The 19,603-nt window shown below is 33.0% G+C and overlaps 1 protein-coding gene across 1 annotated transcript in view; it reads right to left on the reverse strand.

The window, feature by feature from the left end:
• LOC129221356 (sentrin-specific protease 8-like) overlaps positions 1 to 16,486 on the reverse strand; it is a 26,841-nt gene extending 10,355 nt beyond the window's left edge. The window contains exons 1-2 of the mRNA XM_054855827.1: positions 16,305 to 16,486; positions 65 to 151 (exon numbers count right to left, since the gene is read on the reverse strand). The gene's annotated coding sequence lies outside the window, so the exon portion shown is untranslated. The remainder of the gene's footprint in view (positions 1 to 64; positions 152 to 16,304) is intronic.
• Positions 16,487 to 19,603: the final 3,117 nt, after the last annotated feature.

The following is a 19,603-nucleotide window of genomic DNA, read 5'->3' on the forward strand; positions in this document are numbered from 1 at the left end:
AAAATAAGCAAAAGTATTTATTTTGGTAAAATAATACATTTTTAAGCAAGTTTATAATACTTACCTTTCTCAAAAGATTTTAAGCTTATTTCTAAATCATGCTCAAACTGTATCTTAGCCTTGCAGTTTGACATTTCATTTTTTTCAAAAGCTGAAAAGAAAAAAAAAATCACCATGACACAAAGGAATGTAAAAAGCACTATATCATCATGACCTAATTCATTAAAATCATTTCATAATTAAAAAAATTTCTAAACAAAGAACACATACTCAGTAAAGTTCAATATTAAAACGTCTTTGCAAATTTTTTTACCTCCTGTGGTCAGGGCCGTCCTAGGGGGGGGGGGGGGGGCAAGCGGAGCAATCGCCCCAAGCACCACGAAATGAGGGGGTGCCAGAGGACACCCCTTGTTTCGACGAAACACAACCAGGGTTGGCCGGATTGGACCCAATGGGTTTTTTTGAAAAAACCCATTTAAAAAAACCCCATTATTTAGCCCTCTTTTGGGTTTTTTAAAATTTTCCGAGAAGTTTTTAAAAAAATTAATTAATTTAAACACTTTAACAATTTAAACTTCTTTTTTATTTGTTCTTCACCACAGCCAATGGACATAAAAAATGAATTTTGAACTTTAATAGTATTTTTTAACTCTTAACAGCATTAAAAAATACTTCAAAGATTTTAAATAAATATTTTTAACTTTTTTCTTTAACTGGTCAATAAATAACTCAAATTATCTTGACTAAGTCCTGTCATGTCTGATTTTCTCAATATTTGTAGATTGTACAGAGGAAACTACTTTAGCTAAAAGGCTTTCATGTGAATTAAAGCAAACCAATTTTCTGCAAACCAACAAGTCACAAATCTCGAATAAACAAGGTATATTTTTTAGAAATTAACAGGTTTCACAAACGGTCGGACAGAAAACAGAATAGGATGTACAGTATTTTCATTATCTTACGAAAAAGTTCAATATTTCTTACTCTGTACACAGAAATAGAAAAACAGGCAACATAAAATTCAAAGAAATGTTTCGATTAAGCTGGAATTCATTAAAAAGGGATTTAAACTATTTGAGGTTCTACAGTAGTTTTGCGTAACAAAATGAAATACAATAAAGTAAAATGCAAAAAAAAAATGTAGTAATTACAAACGAACAATAGATTTTATAACTCGAGAAGTAACTTTTTCTTAACTGTTGGCAATCATGGTAACTAAAAAATCTGAAACTTCACCATTCTTGGGTTTCATTGTCTTTTTTACTTTTCTTCAGAAAACGCTGAATTTCCCAGCTTTTTTTACTACAAGACGATTTTTTTGCTTTGTCCATATACTTACGCTACAATATGCTACAAGTACCCCACATTTTCCCTTAAAAAAAGACAAAAAAACCCACATTTCGTTTAAAAAACCAAGCTTTAGTTGGGTTTTTTTGGGTTTTATTTAAAAACCCCCAAAAAACCCTGGGTCCATGGGCTTTTTTAAAAAAAACCGGGTTTTTGCCAACCCTGAACACAACAGCATTCACACGAAAACAACATTTTCACGAGGGGCGCCTTTCGGGCCCCATCATCTTATAAAATGCCCCAATTGTATAAAATTAGGGGGGTCTTACTGCGCCCTCTCATTTTGTGTATCATAGATACACAGTCATAGACACACAAAATTGAGAATCACTGCAATGAATCTCTATTTTTTCCTAGGGTACGAAAATATTCCTCTCTCCAAGTCTCCAAAACATTTGTTTTCTTTGTATCATTGAAGCAGATACAATTTCTGAGAACATAACTGTTTAGAATCAAACAAAAGGCACTTCTCTTTGTCTAGCTCTCACCAAATTTGCTTGAATTTTGCCCCTGCATGCAGTGATGTAACCATAAAAAAGTTTCAAGAAAGCACATTCAAAAAACAAAAAATTTTTGATTGGATAGGAAAAACGGTCAAAAACTGTCCAGTCCAGATTTTGAAACTGGCTATCTCTAAATTTTAAATTTTGCCACTTACATCCTTTTGCTTCTCACTGCCTCATTTGACAAATCATTGACAACAGTTGACATAGAGAAAGAGCGTGGGAAGAGAAAAGACAATGCATTGTTACTTGCTCACATTGGCAATTGGTGCAATTGGTATTAATCACCCCTCCAATCCAACAACAAATACAAGAATGAATTAAATATAAAACAATCAATTGTAAAAAATGCTTTAAAAGAAATGGTGTACAAATTTAGAAAATATAGGTAAAAAGAGAGTATCACACTGCCCATTTGAACAATTCATAATTTATACACTTGATAAGAATTAAAATTGGAGTCCAACTTTGCTTTGTATTTTCAAAGACTTATCTGATTATTTTCAAAGACTCTAGAACAATTAAAACTATTCAACTCACTTCATTTGTACTTTCCAATCTCTGATATTTTACTACTTAATTGTCAATTTTTACACTCCTGTTCAGGGCCGGTTTAGCATCTATTTAAGCCCTAGGCCAAAATTAGGGGTTATGCCCCACCTCACATATCCGCTTTCTAATGAAATTGTACCCCCCCCCCCCTCCCGCAAGCCATTCTCAGATGCTTAGCAGCATCCAGTGGAACACGTAAAAACTTCGCGCTTCCCCTTATTTTAACAAAATGAGGGATGTATTTCTTTTTTTGTCTTCCTTTGAAGCCAAAGGGGGTTTGGGGGTGCTCCCCTGAAAGAAATTTTAGAAATTGCAGAGTTAAAAATGCAATTTTAGGCTATAAAAGGCGATTTAATGAGAAGCAATGGCATTCGGTACTCGTCAGGGGGGGGGGGGAACGAATCATACTAATTTTTGGAAGTAGTTGCCGATTTGTTCTGAAAAATTTAAACACTACATTCTGTTTCAATTAATATTAAGGTTTTGCCAAGAAACTATCATGTGATTTACATAATTTTGCATTCTTTATATATTGAAAAAAAAATCTATTACTTCACAAGCAGCTTCCTGGATTGAAATGACTTTTCCAGGCACATCTTCACATATTTTTAAAAAATATATCAAATACTGATTCCATCCAAAGAAGAATTAACAGACGAATGGAGGTGTTATGTTCCTTTGAGTTCGAAAAGAATAAGTTAAACTGCCTCTCTTTTTGAATAACTCTAAAACATTTCTTCTTGTAATACAGAGAAGTCAATTTTTAAAAAAATGAAATAGTTAAAATAATTTTTCCTTTTGGGGGTGTCAGCCCCCCCCCCCCCTCTAATCTGCTACTGACCATAGGAGAAACCCTAGAGTGATAATGGAAGTGTCCCACAAAAAACTACAGAAGAAATTTTTTTGTTATTGAATCCAAAAAAAAAAACATAATCAGCTCTTTTTATAAACACTAAGTTAATACATGTTTTCTTTACACGTAGTGCATATGTATTGGAATATGTACACATTAAACTTATTACATGTATTATTTTTATCCATCATTTATCACTAGAATGAAGTTTTTTTTCATCTATTATGCAACCTAACCCCTATTTTAACACTATTATTAGGTCTTAATTTATGTGACCTTTTCGTGGAACATAACCTCCGTGTAAAACGAGGGTCTATTATAATAGACATTAACGGTTTGGTACATTGAAAATATATTATTACATTAAGCGGGATATTCTTAAAACAGATATTCTAATAAGCGGCCATGACTAACTTTTCACCACGGGCAAGGCCGTGCGGATACCGCTGATCAGGATTTGTGATTTTTTTTTTTTAAATCAAAAAAATAGGTTTTTTTTTTAATTTAAATGTTTTTTTTTTTTAATGTTCAAAATATTTTAGATATTAATAACTTTACATTTTTAAACATATAATATATTTATACAATAGATGAATCCATTCAACTTACTTTTAAAATTAAGGTAAGTTCTCGAACTATTCAATAATATTTTAAGATTTATAAATACAGTAGGCGCTGTTTAATGTGATCTTTTTGGGACATGTACAATTTTATAACAATAACCGATTGATAACAATAACAGAAAAGAATCCCGGCGACATTAAATAATGATTTTTTTTCAAATTAAGAAACATTTTTTCTTTGAACTGCAAATTACAATCACAATGACTCTATAAGCCGCAGTTTTAAGTTATAAATTATTAAATTAGTAGAATGGGAATATCCAAATCATAAAAGAGAAAAATTAAAACATGTAATTTTTAAACGCATAGTAATAGGTGAAATAAAATATGACTCCCGATCGGAAATAAGTCTTCAATTGACGTTAATGAATTTTTTCATATGCAAACAAAAGGCCTCTTAGGGGGAGTTGGTGGCGATTAAAAAAGAACTGCCTGTAGTTCCACTCCTAGAAAAAGATAGCATTGCTATTGAAAACTACAAAATGCTTCACAGAAAGTTGGTCTTCTCCAGGGGCGTAGCTAAGGGGGGGGGGGGTTGGGGACAACCCCCCCCCCTCGAAACGTTAGTCTCAAAAAAAGAGAGAAAAAGAAGAGGGAAGAGAAAGAAAAAAAGAAGAAAAAGAAAGAAAATCACTACGACGTTTTTCTGTGTAACAAAGGTCAAAAATTCACTTCGCTCCCCCCCCCCCCCAATGCCATTGAAAATCTGCTCCATGAGTGACCCTCAAGTATAAAGACGCCTCCCTCTGCTGCGACAATTTTTTGATAATTGAGTGAAATTTGACACTTCACTTTAGAAATTAGATTGTTTGTTAAATCCACGTATAGGCAGCCTTTCTTTGTCATAGATTCTGCAAATTTTTAAATATGTTTAATTTTATGAGCCGCGCAGTGAGAATATTGCATACAGTCGAATCTGTATATTTCGAATTTCACATTAAAAAAATCGAGATAATGAGGTTTTGAATTACGGAGTCTTTAAGAAACTTTTTATAGAAATTTGAAATATGATGGTGAAAATTTGAAATCGATACTAAAGACAATATGGGCTCTTGATTAAAATTCCTCTTTATTAGTTTTGTTAGGTATTTATTCTATTATTACATTATTAAGTGCTTTATTGCGAGTTTAAGGAATCATTTTGACAGTAAAAGAAACTTTAAGCATGTCTTTTTCAAGAAAAAGTCTTTTATTGCTATTTGGTACCTGATTTTTTTTTGGATTCATTATTTATCCTCTTGAGGTTAGCAATTGCAGCAAATCTAACTTGGCCAGTAGTCCACGATTTTCCTTTTTCCATCACTTGAAAAAAAACTTATACTTTCTTTTCACTCCTATCATTTCGGTTTTCTAAGGAATCACAATTTTAAGAAAGAGATCAACCAAAGAACAGTACTAATCCAGATAAGAGAGCGAAATGACTTTTAACTTGAATGACCTTTAACTATGAACTTTAATGTTCATCTTAACATGCCAAACCTGTGAATTTCACCATTTAACTCTTCTTCCAAGAGAGTGCGCGAAACGACTATCCTTTGGTTAATCTTCCCGGAAAGCCTATTTGTGGAACGCATTTACTGCCTCCTCAGCTCTCGAAGACAATTCCTCTGTTTCTGAGTTGAAGAAAATGTTCTTGTTTGCTGCTTTGAAGATCATTGGGCTTCGAATTCGAATCCGAATAACCGGAATTCGAGACGATAGAGGTTTTTGTTGGTCTGGTCTCGTGTGTGTCATAGGTCATAGTCAAAACTACCTTTGCTAACCAGAGTATCCATTGCAATCACATTGATTCTTCAGCCAGTATTTACTGCATATTCTTTTGGAAACGTACAGTCTGTTTAAAGTAGTACATTCTAAGTGAAAGTTGTTGCATAATGAAACGAACAAGACCGATAACAAGCTTTTTTCAACTCAAAGAAAAAAAATTTAAATGACGAAAAGGATTGCTCTAAAAAGAGAAAGTTAACGTCGTCTGAAGAAAACGAAGTACAGTCTGCAAAGCAACGTTAGTCCCATCGGACCCTTCTGAAGGTAATTTTATTTTAATTCAAAAAAAAAACAAAAACTGCATAGCATTACATGAATAAAATGTTTAAAAATGAGATGAATCTAGATTATTTCTATTAGCTTGGTTCGGATTAAAAAGTAGAAAATAAAAAAGACTTCTGTTCATAATACCCGAAAATTGCTGTTGCTCTCTCAAATAGATATTTATGTAAATTCTAAAGCAGCTAATAAAATAAAAATAAATACCTTTATAGATATATCTTTATAAATATAATATCTTTATAGTCTGACCACCAATGAGATTGAAAGCCAAACATCCAGTTTACAGGCGGAAATGGAAGTATCTATTAGCTTTCAGGGATGCCAGCTTTTGTAAATGTGTGTTAGCCTCTAAATTAAGCAGTCACACTGAAATGAACGGAACACGCTCATCAGATATTTGATTTCCCCCTGATTTGGATAGACTGGTTTTGACAAGACGTTGCTAGAAAATTTCACTTTAAATTAAATGGAAGGAAAAGAAAAAAAAGTTGAATTTTCCATAACATTAAAAAAATAAAAAATTCTTTGCTTTTGTTTTGTTTGACACAAGTATCGGAATTGGGGCACCCCATTCCAAAGTATGTAAGATTCACCTCCCTCTTATTTTTTTTAATACTAAAAAAATTTACACACACACACACATATATATATATAATAATAAAAGTGAAAAATATTGAAAAGACCACACCAAAAGCCCATAGATGCGCAACTGAACTCAGCAAAACTATTTATCATAGTTCATTAACGCTCAAAAAGACCAGTTCGAATCAAAATAGCTTTAATTTCTTGGATATCAACATACAAATCGACTCAAATTGTTCCACTACAATCTATGATAAAAGACGTGAATTCAATTTCACAGTTAACAGTTTACAAGATTTTTCCTCCTGCCTAAGTAAAAAGGTTTTTATTTGCATTATTGTTTCGCAAGCTTTCAGAATTAAAAGAATTTGCAATACCATTTCTGCATTTAAGCAAGAAATTTCAGTACTCAAAAACTTACTTTTTAATAACTTCCCTAAAAATCTAGTTGAAACCATCTGCTTAAGTATAGCCTTCGATGAACATTTCGCTTCCTTTGAAACTGTTTGACTGTGTAAATGTATGATACAACCGTGACAAACCATTTTTTTATGAATCACCGTGGTAGAGGTGTAGACTGGTATTTTTCTTTGGTAGCCAGTGGCTACCAACACCAAAAACTTTGGTAGCCACTTCAAATTTTTGGTAGCCAAACATACACCCACACATATATATATATATACAGAAAAGCACTGTTTATACATTTCTCTTTGTTACATTTTTTGAATTGGTCCCTGCAGAATCCAATACATTTTAATGCATACCTATTGTACGTTTTTCCCCTTACACACTTTTTTCATACAGTCCCCTTCAAAAACGTATAAACTCTGCTTCACTGTACATATATTTTATATATCTATGTATTAAAAATCTTAGCACAATAAAAATCAGTACCAGTGAAGATTGAGGTAAGTATTTTCCTTCTCTCATTGAAGAAATCTGAGAATGATTTGGATTGAAATAGGATGGAGGAACACATTAAAAGGGATATCACACGAGAGCAGTTACGGGACATCGCAACCGCAATAGGAACCGTCAACGCTATCTGGAACTGGTTTTTCGGGCGGGAAGTTGCCTACAGGGTTACTGCCGGTTGCTCGGACGGTTGCTCGATTTGCTCACAACGGGGGCTACCATTTTTTAGTGTACATCCATGTGCTTGCGCTTGTTCATCGCTTTTCGTCAATTCCGCATTTGGTTATCACGCTGCGTCGCGTTAATTCGACACTTATGGATGAAATTAGTAATCGAATACTTAATGCAGCTCTTGCAGCTTTAATTGTATGTGGATTTGTGAAAAGATGGCAAAAAAAAAAAAAAAAAGGGGGAAATGATCAAGGCAATGATTGATTTCAGAGCTAGAGCATCAATTATTATTTCATGCAGTCACCAAAGCTCCTCCTGTTAAATTCATATTTGAGTTTTAACATTAATTTGTAGAACTTATGGTGAAAATTTCAGAAAAACAGAAAACTTTTATTACTATTAATTGAATGTTTGATTTAAAGCGATACTCTTGTTACATTTAAAGAAGACATACAGAATATATGACTTCTCTAGGCTTATTTTTTCCCATAACTACTAAATTAAATCTTAATTTTAGATAGGACTTATTAGTCACTTATTGACAGGTAAGAAGAAATTTTAATTCTAACAAATTATACCTAAATTCATAGCTAAAAACAAACATGACAAATAAAAAAAAAAAAGCCAGCAAACTTTGATCAATAGGCCTTTTATAATTATTTTTTTAAACTTCGAGTTCATACATATATTGGAGATGTGCTAACACTTTAACTTACACAAATATAACGCCACTAGATACATATTGCACACAGGAAAATCTGTGGCCGAGTTTATTAAAATAGTTTCAGACATTTAAAAATAAAGTGACGCTTTAAAAAAAATGTAATGAAACGATGATGCGCATTTATACAAGCTATACAAGCATTTATAATACAAATAAGCTTAATACTGAGCAAATTAACACTGCATTGAATATTAGTACGTCTCAATCAATATTTCAAATGTTAATAAAAATAACTTTATCATTTAATAATGCCAAACATAATTTTTGACATCTCAACAAAATATCACAATGTGCGTATCATTTTAAAAAAAATCTTTGTATTATCATATTCTTTGATTTTCAGAGGGATTATTTTTCTTGACTGGAATAGAGTACATGTGTTACTACACAGTCAAAATATTACTAAATAGGTGGAGCTAAAAGTAGAGTAAATATTTCACCTTTTCTCTAAGCCTCACATTCTCCTACATTTTAAGTATTTTCAAATGGTACATACCGTATGTACCCATCAGTTTGAATGAAAAAAGAAAAGTACAGCTTCAATGCTATGATTTTTAAAAAGGAATTTTCACGTAACTTTTTCAAGGAAAAAATTTACTGTAATTGTTCAAATATCAGAATGGGGTGGCTTCCTCCAGTCAAAAGTAGTACTTTTATCACTGAAATTGATAGAATAAGCAAAAAAAAAAATAACTTGGACCCAAAAATACTTTTATTTTCCCAACCGTTATTTTTTAATTAATTTTTTAAATGTCCGATTTTTCAAACAAAGCGCGGTCTTGATGACGTTACAAATACACGTGAGTAAAGATGCGAATTAAATATTTGGCTCTGTGAATGTCAACACGAATGGCATTTCATCATTCGTGACGTCACACGACAGAAATGTAAACAATGAAAGCGCCACGATTTAAGTAATTTTTTAAAAATATTAAACAAAAACAAATTATTTAAAAAATAGTCAGATCCTATGTTTTTAAACATGCTCTTTCAGAAAAAAATACGTTTAAAATTTTAGAAACGACCCCATTGTAACATTTGTGCAAAACAATTTTCAAAAACCTAATGAAACGAAAAACACCAATATAAATTAAGAAATGCATAAAATTTGCACTGATGTGAACTAACATATAAGTAGCAATTTAAATTCAAAATCAGATGCAAAACCAAAGATTCAATGTCGCTCATCCGTTTTTTAAAGTGTAACTGAAAATTTTTGAAACATAAAATAAATAGAACAATAAAAAGGAATCCCCACATTTCTGTCACCACGATTGCAAATGTATTTTACAGTGACGCTGCCTGACGTCACGAAATCCCAGCGCCCTGATTGGTTCCTTCGTAACTTGCCCAGAATTAAAGGCAATTTTTTTCTAGCGGAGGAAAAAGTTTGCCCCTATACGAGCAACTGCAAATTTCCATAGCACACGAGAATTTTGGAGCAATCGTTTGTGGAAATGAGTGGAAAAACCAGTTCCGGATAGCGTTACGGTTGCTATTGCGGTTGCGATGTCCTGTAATTTCTCTCGTGTGATATCCCCTTAAGTTAAAAATCTAATATTTGTTTGACCTACTGGTTTCACTTTTCATGGAATCCCCCTAGACAACATATTTGCAAATTTAAATTTGTAGGACCAAATTTTAAAATTTAAAACCACATAATAAAAACAAACTAGAAAAATATTTGTAGTTTGCAAACAAATGGTTATTTTAAAAATCTGAATTAGAATTGAACTAATAATAAAGTAGCTATCCACTACTCTAGAAATCTGCCTATCAACATACGACATTTAGTATCGTTAATAGAAATAATACATTTCAAATTCAACAGCAAAAAAAATATGTTTAGATTTAATATTTTAGGATAAAATTAAATTGATTAAAATAAAGCTTGTAAAAATAAATATATGAACAGGATTTATTACTTTTTAGTTATTAAAATATAACTTTCAATTATCAAAACTTCTGAAGTATTTAAAAAATGCAAAAAGATTAGCAAAACTGGTGTGCAATGTCGGCACGTTTCCCGAAAATAATTGCATTTATTATTTATTAAAACAAAACTTAAAATAAGCTGACAACTTCCGACTGCCAAAAAAATTAAAATATGTTGGTACAAGATGCAAAAGGAAATCTAAAGCACAAGATGCAATTATCCTCAAAGTGCGATTCCAAAGTTATCATGGCTCCAAAAATAAATTCTTTTATTAAAATGGAACATAAAACAAGCTAATCTAAGGTAGCACACATCAAAATAACTTTTGCTTATCAAAAATATGAAGACAATTGTACAAGATGCAAAAATATTGAAAATTCAACCACGAGGTGCTGAACAAGGTGCATTACAAAGGAAGCATGGCTTCAAAAATAAATTCTTTTATAAAAATAGAACATAAAAGAACTAATATAAGGTTGCATTTATCTAAATAACTTTCGGCTGTCAAAAATATTAATATATGTATAAGATGCAAAAGGATTTAAAACTCAACCACGTGGTTATAGTTATCCGCGAAGTACGATTACAAAGAAAGCACGATTCCAAAAATAAATCAAGTCTTTAAAATAAACATAAAAATAAGCTAATTTAAGGCAGCCTGTGCCAAAATAACTTCTGATTATCAAAAATATTAATATCTGTACAAGATCCAAAGGGATTGAAAACTCAACCACGAGGTGCAATTCCCCGCAAAGTACGATTACAAAGGCAGCGTGGCAACAAAAATTAATTCTTTTCTTAAAATGGAACATAGACCAAGCTAATCTAAGGTAGTATACGTCGAAATAACTTTCATTTGTCAAAAATATTAAGAAATGAACAAGATGCAAAACTATTGAAAACTCAACCACGAGGTGCAGTTCCCCGCGAAGTACGATTACAAAGGAAGCATGGATCCAAAAATAAATTCTTTTATTAAAATGGAACATAGACCAAGCTAATCTAAGGTAGTATACGTCAAAATAACTTTCATTTGTCAAAAATATTAAGAAATGAACAAGATGCAAAACTATTGAAAACTCAACCACGAGGTGCAGTTCCCCGCGAAGTACGATTACAAAGGAAGCATGGATCCAAAAATAAATCCATTCATTAAAATCAAACACGAAATAAGCTAATTAAATTTAGCCTGAGCAAAATAACTTCCGATTTTAAAAAATATTTTTAATATTTACAAGGTGTAAAAGGATTGAAATCTAAATCACGAAGTGCAATTTTTCGCACGAAGTAATGGCTCCCTAAATAAAAAGTCATGAAAATTAAACATTAAATAAGCTAATTTAACGCTGCATCTGTCAAAATATTTTCAGATTGAAAAAAAAAATATTATATTAAAATATTTGCAAGATGTAAAAGGAACAAGGGAAGCATATTTTCGCGAAGCAAGTCGTGAAAAGTTTCATGACACTGGTGTAAGTCGGCCACTTTAAAGTAATTTGGTACTTCTAAAAATTGATTTTTAAATCAATAGCGTATTATACAGCAGAAAAATAATGTATTTGGTGCCATGTTTAGTTTGTTACACACGTTACAGTAATCTTTCCAAAAAAAAAAATTTTTTTCTATAATAATGAAAAATGAACTGACTTGATGCTGGTTATCTTCGTTTTGAAGAACTGAAATAAAGTCTTGGAAGATGTATCCAATTTTATTCTCTTTGAGCTACCTCTACTCGCCATTTTCAACCTTTTAAAAAGTCATCAGAATTAGCTACGCCGCCGTATTTACGTTTCCCCTCCTCAGGCACTGCGGTGTTGACCTTGATTGGGTTCGGGGATCATGTTTACTGGACCGCGGGGGGGGGGGGGGTTCAGTTTCCCCCCCCCCCCCCCGAACAATGCTCTAAGCCCCGAACGCAGTGTAGGTGTAGCAAATGGGAAGTGGTCAACGAATCAACGAGGAGAGAGGCAACATTTCAACTTTTCTTGAGGGTCAGTAAGTGACGTCGCGTACTACGAGTGACTACGATAACTTCAACTTGGGGGGATTTTTTTTCCCCTTTAGTCACCCGGTGGCGATCGGCGCTGAAATCTTTGGTAGCCATTGAAAATTTTTGGTCGCCAATTGGCGAGTGGCGACCGCTAATCTGCACCTCTACACCGTGGTGGATGAATTTTACACGTGCGAAACAAGCGACTCGGTATGTCTATGGACCGATTTCGGGATATGTTTTTATGTTTTTAATGTTTTGTTGACAAATGGATTGGTTTTTTTATCAGGCTGAACAATGGATTGGATTTGGTTACGCGGATTTCAAGGTAAGACAATTTTGTTATTGGCAGGTACTGTCCCGTGGAAGGCTAATTATCGGAACTTGTTTTCTTAATTAGTCGAGGCGAAACCCCCTGCTTTTAGTTTTAGGTTTGAGCTCTAGTTTATTGTTTTTAGCTTAGCAAGTGGTGCGTTTGCCCATTGTTACTCTATATTACATGTACTGGAGCTTAAACATTCTATTTTAGTTTATAGTTAAAATTTTGGTCTTTTGACCATAATTAATGAGTCCTCCACGGCTGATGAGCTCTGGATTCAGTCTTTATCTATTCCTACTTAATAGCTGTTTGCAGTTTTCCTTTTTATCATCATTTGTTATTTATAATTTGTTTAATATTTGTAATTCTGTTTGCTTAATTTTATATATATATATATATATATATATATAAAAGAAGACCCCCCCCCCCCGAAAGTCGGGTCTAGCTACGCCTCTGGTCTTCTCAATGTTTGCCTTTGTATTTCTGTTGATTGAGGACAAAAAATGGGGGGGGGGAGGGGTAGAATTGAAAGTTTATGAATAAATGATAACAATAAACTAAGAGACTGATTACAATATCCGATTTTTAAAGCATGTGTTAATATACAAGTGTTCTGGGACTTAGTGATCTGATAACATTAAGTGAATGATAACTGTAATTGTGATCACATACATTAACCGGTGCCTACTGTACATTATAATGCTTTAATAAGATGTGATTTTGTTTTATGTTTTGCTCAAAGATAAGGTTTCCATTTTCATGTACATTTTTAGTGTAAAATAATATGTTGAACAATTGTTGTTGTTGCAAATCTCTGGTGCTTAGCAGCGCTAAACCAGGTCTATGAAATTCATCACTCTCAAAAAATCCAACACCAACATTGGATCCACCAAAACATCCAATCTTGAAAGTCCCAGACAATTCAGTATATGTTCGGGGGTGGCCTGATGGTCGGCACACTTCACACAGGTTAGAAAAGTCTTTTTTCCACTGCAACAAGTCAATGATTTTAGGTGTCCACTAATGAGCCTAGTGATGGTCGTCTGATCTCGCCTACCACACTTGAGAGATAATGCACCTCCCGGGCACTTTGCCTGGTACCAATTATGGGTAGGAGGGACAGTCCAGGAGGACTTTGCATCTCTTTTAGCCCTAGAAAAAAGTCCAAGTAAGTCAAAGAATCAGGTGTATATAATGGCTCACCAGTCCCTTTTTTAGCCAAGATATCGGCCATCTCGTTACCGTGGTACATCAACGTGAGATGGAATCCACTGAAAATGCACCTCTCGAAAAGAAGAAATATGCTCCAGTTTGTTAATACGTAATAGAAACACAAGTACCATCACCCACTTTATGCCAATTAGAGAGGTACTGGATGGATGTTGAACAATTACTTTTCTGAACTAGATTAGTCATGGTGTATAAGAAAAACTCCAAATTTTAATTTTGTTCTAAACTGTAATTTTGGAGTAAAAGCAATATAGAGTGAAAATCTGTTACACAAACAGAAAGAGGGCTCTATGTAGTTTTGCCTGTTGAAGTTAAGACAGTATTATGCAGTGTAGTTAAATTTAGAGCAATATATCGTAAAAATGCAAAATTAATTAATAAAAGTAAAATCAACTGATTTCAATTAATAATTTTGTTTAAAAAATCACTTAATTCAAATCAACTGATTTAAATGAATGATTTTTTTTAAAAATCACTTGATTTAAATCATGATTTTATAATCACGATTTAAATCATGATTTTAATCAACGAGCTCTGCCGCTAATACATAAATAATGTTATTACTTAGCATAAATCCACCAACTAGACTTTGCCCATTTTTAGATCGCTACTAAAAATGTCAAAATTTTGGATGTAAAAATATCTAACCTTAAAGATGTTTTAAACAGTTATGAACTATCATTGAAAAAATTACCATACAAATAGACTTCAATTTCAGCAATTTAGTTTCAGAAACTATGTTTAAAGCTGGTGGATCAGACTTATTCATGAGATAAGAGTTCTGAAATTTTTTCACAAACAATTTTCGAAAATCTGAACATTTTTCTGATTTTTGTTCAATTTTTGTAATTAGTTATTAAATAAAGAAATACCAACACAACTAGAAAAATTTTATATCGCTTTCCAGCTAATTAAAGCTTCAATCACAGTCAAGGTCAAGCCTCAAAAAATGAGAGAAATGTCAAATTCTAAATTTGTCATTTTTTTTACATAGTTATCACGTATGAGTGTATTAAAAAAATGCACATGAAGTAATGCTACAAAAAATTAAATAGGAGAATTTTAATGATATTAATTTAAATTAAAAGTAACAATTAACATGAAAACCAATTGCTGAAATAACCAGTTTCAACATTCAGAATTGTAAAAATAAAACCTTTTCAAAAATTAGGCTGAAAGTTTATATACATTTAAGATAGTTTTTGAAATGTTCTCATTGCAATTTGTTTTTCTTCTTTTTTATGTGGTTCAATTTCTCCGAAACATGACAAAATATTTTTTTAAATATTAAAAAAAACGTATGCGCTGCACCGCTAATTTTTACTTGCACAAATGATATCAAAAATCCCCCCCCCCCCCCCCCCTCCTGAAGCAATTCACACCAAAATTGAATCAGCACCTGTTTCTGAGTTAGTTCACTTTTTTTCCAAATTTCTCCCAAATCATAGGATTTGCTCTTGAGATATAGCAGTCGTAATGAAAAAGAAAGAATATAGCCCCTAAGAGCTATTAATGACAAAATCAAATAAGCTCTTGTACCTTTAAAGCTCCAAATGTGGACAAATTTTCGCTACATTCTGTTCGTTACTTCTTGAGATAGTCACAAGTAACTAGAAAATATGTTCAATTGATCAACCGCCTTTTGAGATATTGGCACTACGATTTAATCAGCATCTCTACCCACCAACATATGTCATTAGACCAATTTTTGTCTAAATCCGCCCATTTCTTCTCAAGTTGCATGACAAAGGGAAGATTTCGATAATTTTGAATCTGGCGATCTTTCTTCATTGGCGTCAATTTTTGGCTTCAGTGCCTGCGCGAGAGATATTTTTTTTCATTGTAATGAGACCAGAAATATCTATTCACATCGGATTACAAATCAGCAGGTTTACCAAACTAAAATTATTTCCGCCAAAAATGGGACGACCGCGGCAGATTTTCAATTATCGAAATATCCCCGCAAAAGGGGGTTCGCAATCACTTTTGGAAATTTTGAGAGAAGTTAACATCCTGGTCAAAAAAATCATTTTACTGTTTGGTGTAACGGAAGTCCCGGGCTTCAGTACCAGCATAAAGACATACAAAACATATGAAAGGAAAATATAATTCATGAAATTTGCACACAAATTTCAAAACTACTTTTCCATTTTCCAATATCATACAAAATTCCAGATGATTACTCTTTTCGCGACCAAACCCTTCAATTACTACATTGGTTGCGTGAAAGATGTTGGAAAAATACAAAGATAATACATTGAACTTAATATTTTCAGTTAATAACAAGCAAAACACACATTATATTTCAAAAAACTTTTTAGACAACTAGGATAATTTTATGGCATGCTTCGAGATATTATTCAGGATTAGCACAAAACCAACACTTATGCAACTAATAGGATTGTTTCAAGAATTCAAATAAGAAAAAAATGAAATGAGTAACAAAATAACCGGAACACACTATTTTAAATTTACAAGAATTAAAAAATTAAAGTAAATTGGACATGTACCTATTTCACTGAGGGATTGAGAATGTTTTGATGGAAGTCTTCTTTTAGGAAACAAAGTTTTTTTAGGCAAAGGCTTATCAGAATCCATGGAGACAAATTAGAAGCACATCTTAAATTAATTAATTCATTAATTATTAACAATAATAAATCTGATGAAAGAGAATGCGACAACTAACACAAACGGTTAAATTCAGACTTGTCTTGTGTCTTATCTCTGACGTCACACGAAAATTAGACGTCGAAATTATCAATCATGCTGCCATCTATTGGTTAGTTGTACAAGCAGTCACCACTTCAATAAGTTCTTGCACTTTAAATTATGTTTTCAGAAGGCGGGATTGAAGTTAATTTTTCTAATACCTTCTTAAAAACAAAAAAAACAAAAGAAAAAAAGGTTTGTGACCTTTTTTGATTCAACTTCTAGGCAATGTGAAGAATAAATGAAGCTATTAAGAGAGTGAATCTCTCTTTCCATTCTTTTTTTTCTTTTACTTCACAATTATTACTAATAATTTATTTTAGTCATTCAAATGAACGGCAGGCGGAGAAAATATCTATGTAAACTTTATCAAAGTTAATTAAATTGTTTTTTGATAAACGTATAGTGCTTTAAATATCGAAATTTTTTACACAAAAATACGACGTCTGTTTCAGAATAATATACTTTAAATAAAAAGAAAGAAAGAAAAGAAAAAGATAATAATAATGTATAAAAATGTGCAACACTAGCACTCCGAAGCTAGTGAAAGTCATGCACCCGATGACCGACGCGATTGATTTTTTTTTTTTTGAATCAATTTTTTATGACCACCAAAATCATATTTTAAACTTATTGATTCTCTGTTTATTTAAGTAAATAAGTAAAATGACACAACCTGTACAAATAAAAGCATTTGAACGCGAGTTAAAAACTCCTCTGCATCAGTGCATAAAAAGGAAGAATTAGTAGTTATCACAAATGCAAACCAAACGACAAATAAACGAAAAATGAAAGGAAGCAAAGTAAAACAGACTAGAAACTGGCAGTTACGTTACCAGAACAGCAAAGACACTTTTTTTATACAGAGGAAAATCGTCACGGACAAAAAATTTTTAAAGATAAGATTTCCAAACACCATCTGCCATCGTCAGTGCTTGATTTTTACTTTCTTCTATATCTTACTAATATGATATATGCGAAAGTTTGTCTGTATGGATGTATGGATGTATGGATGGATGTTTGTTACTCTTTCACGCAAAAACTACTGAACGGATTTTGATGAAACTTTACAATAATATAGCTTATGCATCAGAATAACACATAGGGTAGTTTTCGTCCCGTTATGGGGGGCAAAACCCCCTTAGGGGGGCAATAAAACACAATTTTTGTATAAATTCTCTAATATTGGGATGAAAAAATACTTGCACATATTTACATTATATGTCCATCGAAAGCTCTGATTTTTCTGCTGAAGATGGCACCTGTTTGAAATTTCTAAGTAGAATAAAAAACGAGTTATGAGCTTTTTAGATCCATGTTCGAAGGCTTTCCTCAACTCAGTACAGTATTTAGTGTATCATCTCAACTCCCTGTCGATAGCGACAATTGTTGTATTGTTGACTTTCTTTGCTTTTCGTGATTGTTCAAGGCTTTTCTCAAGTCAAATCTTGAAGTAAGATTTTTGCACAAAATTGGCAAATAATACATGATTTGGCTGATGATTTTCCATTTAAACGGAACTTTAATGAAATTAATGGTTTTTATCATTATTTATGCTGATTGAACACTTACTCATTATCCAAACAACCAGCAGATCGCCAAAATTTTTGCAGAAAGATTTCCGTAGCTGATGCATTTGGCAGTTTTTTCAACGTTGCTGTTTTTGAAGCCGAAGACTACGTCATAATGTTTCTCAGCTTTCACCATGTAAACAAAATATCGCCAATCAAAGAATTTTCAAAAGACTTTTTTTACCGTGTTAAATAATCCAGCAACTGAATTAGGCAAATCCATAAACAGCACAAAAACTTCCATTAATTTTCCTTTTTGCACAATTTCAAACGATCACCAAATTTTATTACTTATTTTGGTAACATTTCGGATGAAACTGTTTAGCGCCATTTTATGGTGACCAAAAATATCTCAGCATCTGGCGGCAATATCTCTGTAACGAAAATTAATATCATATCGTTTTACAAAGTATGGAAAGAATGGGGGAGCATCATCGAAGGTACCCCGAAACGACTTTCGCAAATTCGGTAAAATCGCACCAAGAGCCACAATGATTGAAATTTCCCGAAATAACTAAAGCAAGTATCAGGGCCGATCCTAGCAGGTGTGCAGAGTGTGCGCCGCACAAGGGCGGCCAAAGCAAGGGGCGGCCGCAGGCCGCATCATATAGTTCTTATAATCAAACAAAATTCCTCAAGAATTTTTCACAAGATAACTTATAATAAGTAGAATAAATATGCTGATTTTTAAATGTTTAATTGTCAAAGTATGTGTCGATTTCCCGACAGCATAGCATAGTTTAAGAAAAATAGAAGGTCAAGGAACATTGTGGTTGGTGGTTCATTGTCCATTAATATCTGCTCTTAACACACATGCTTCATTTGGTTGCAACGTTTGTAACAGAACCGGTAATCAGGCATGGATACAAAGGAGGGGAAAGGCCCCCTTCTGAAGCATGAAATGGTGCCGTCTAGAAGGAGCACCGAGGGCGACCACTAATGTTTACCCCCCTCCCCAAGCTTTTATAGATCTAAACAATGAAGACATATTTTATTTATTTAAAAAAAAAGCTATACTGATTAGATACTCTCGCAAGCATTTCAAACAACAAACTATGTAACTAACTCTGTGTTTAACAATCGTGGATGCGTGGAGATAAAGTGGAAAATTGCGACTCCCTTGAGAGTAACATACATGAATGACGAACTAAAATGTTGCACTTTTCCCCTTTACGACAATTTTTCTGATTAAAATCTTGAATGAACTGCCCGGTTTCAGATCAGGTAGGAGGACAGGCTCTATACTGCCGTGCTAAGCACAAAAGTCCTGCGCTTTTTATCAACGGTTTTTGAGTTACGAAATCCATTCGCAAACATTACTACCAAAGACAGTCTCAATTAGCGTCTTTAGAGAAGCCCCTAATTCCACCCCCTCTCACTTAACGTATTGAAAAACAAACTAAAATTGCGTTTTTCAAGCATCAGTTTCAAGAACTTTTGAGGAAAGACCCCGGATCTCCCTTTTCTCCATCGCAATCACTATACCTGAAAATTTCGTTTTTAGACGGTTCCGTGGAGCCACAGCTTCT

The sequence above is a fragment of the Uloborus diversus genome, chromosome 4, assembly GCF_026930045.1.
Source record: "Uloborus diversus isolate 005 chromosome 4, Udiv.v.3.1, whole genome shotgun sequence".
Lineage (NCBI taxonomy): Eukaryota > Metazoa > Arthropoda > Arachnida > Araneae > Uloboridae > Uloborus > Uloborus diversus.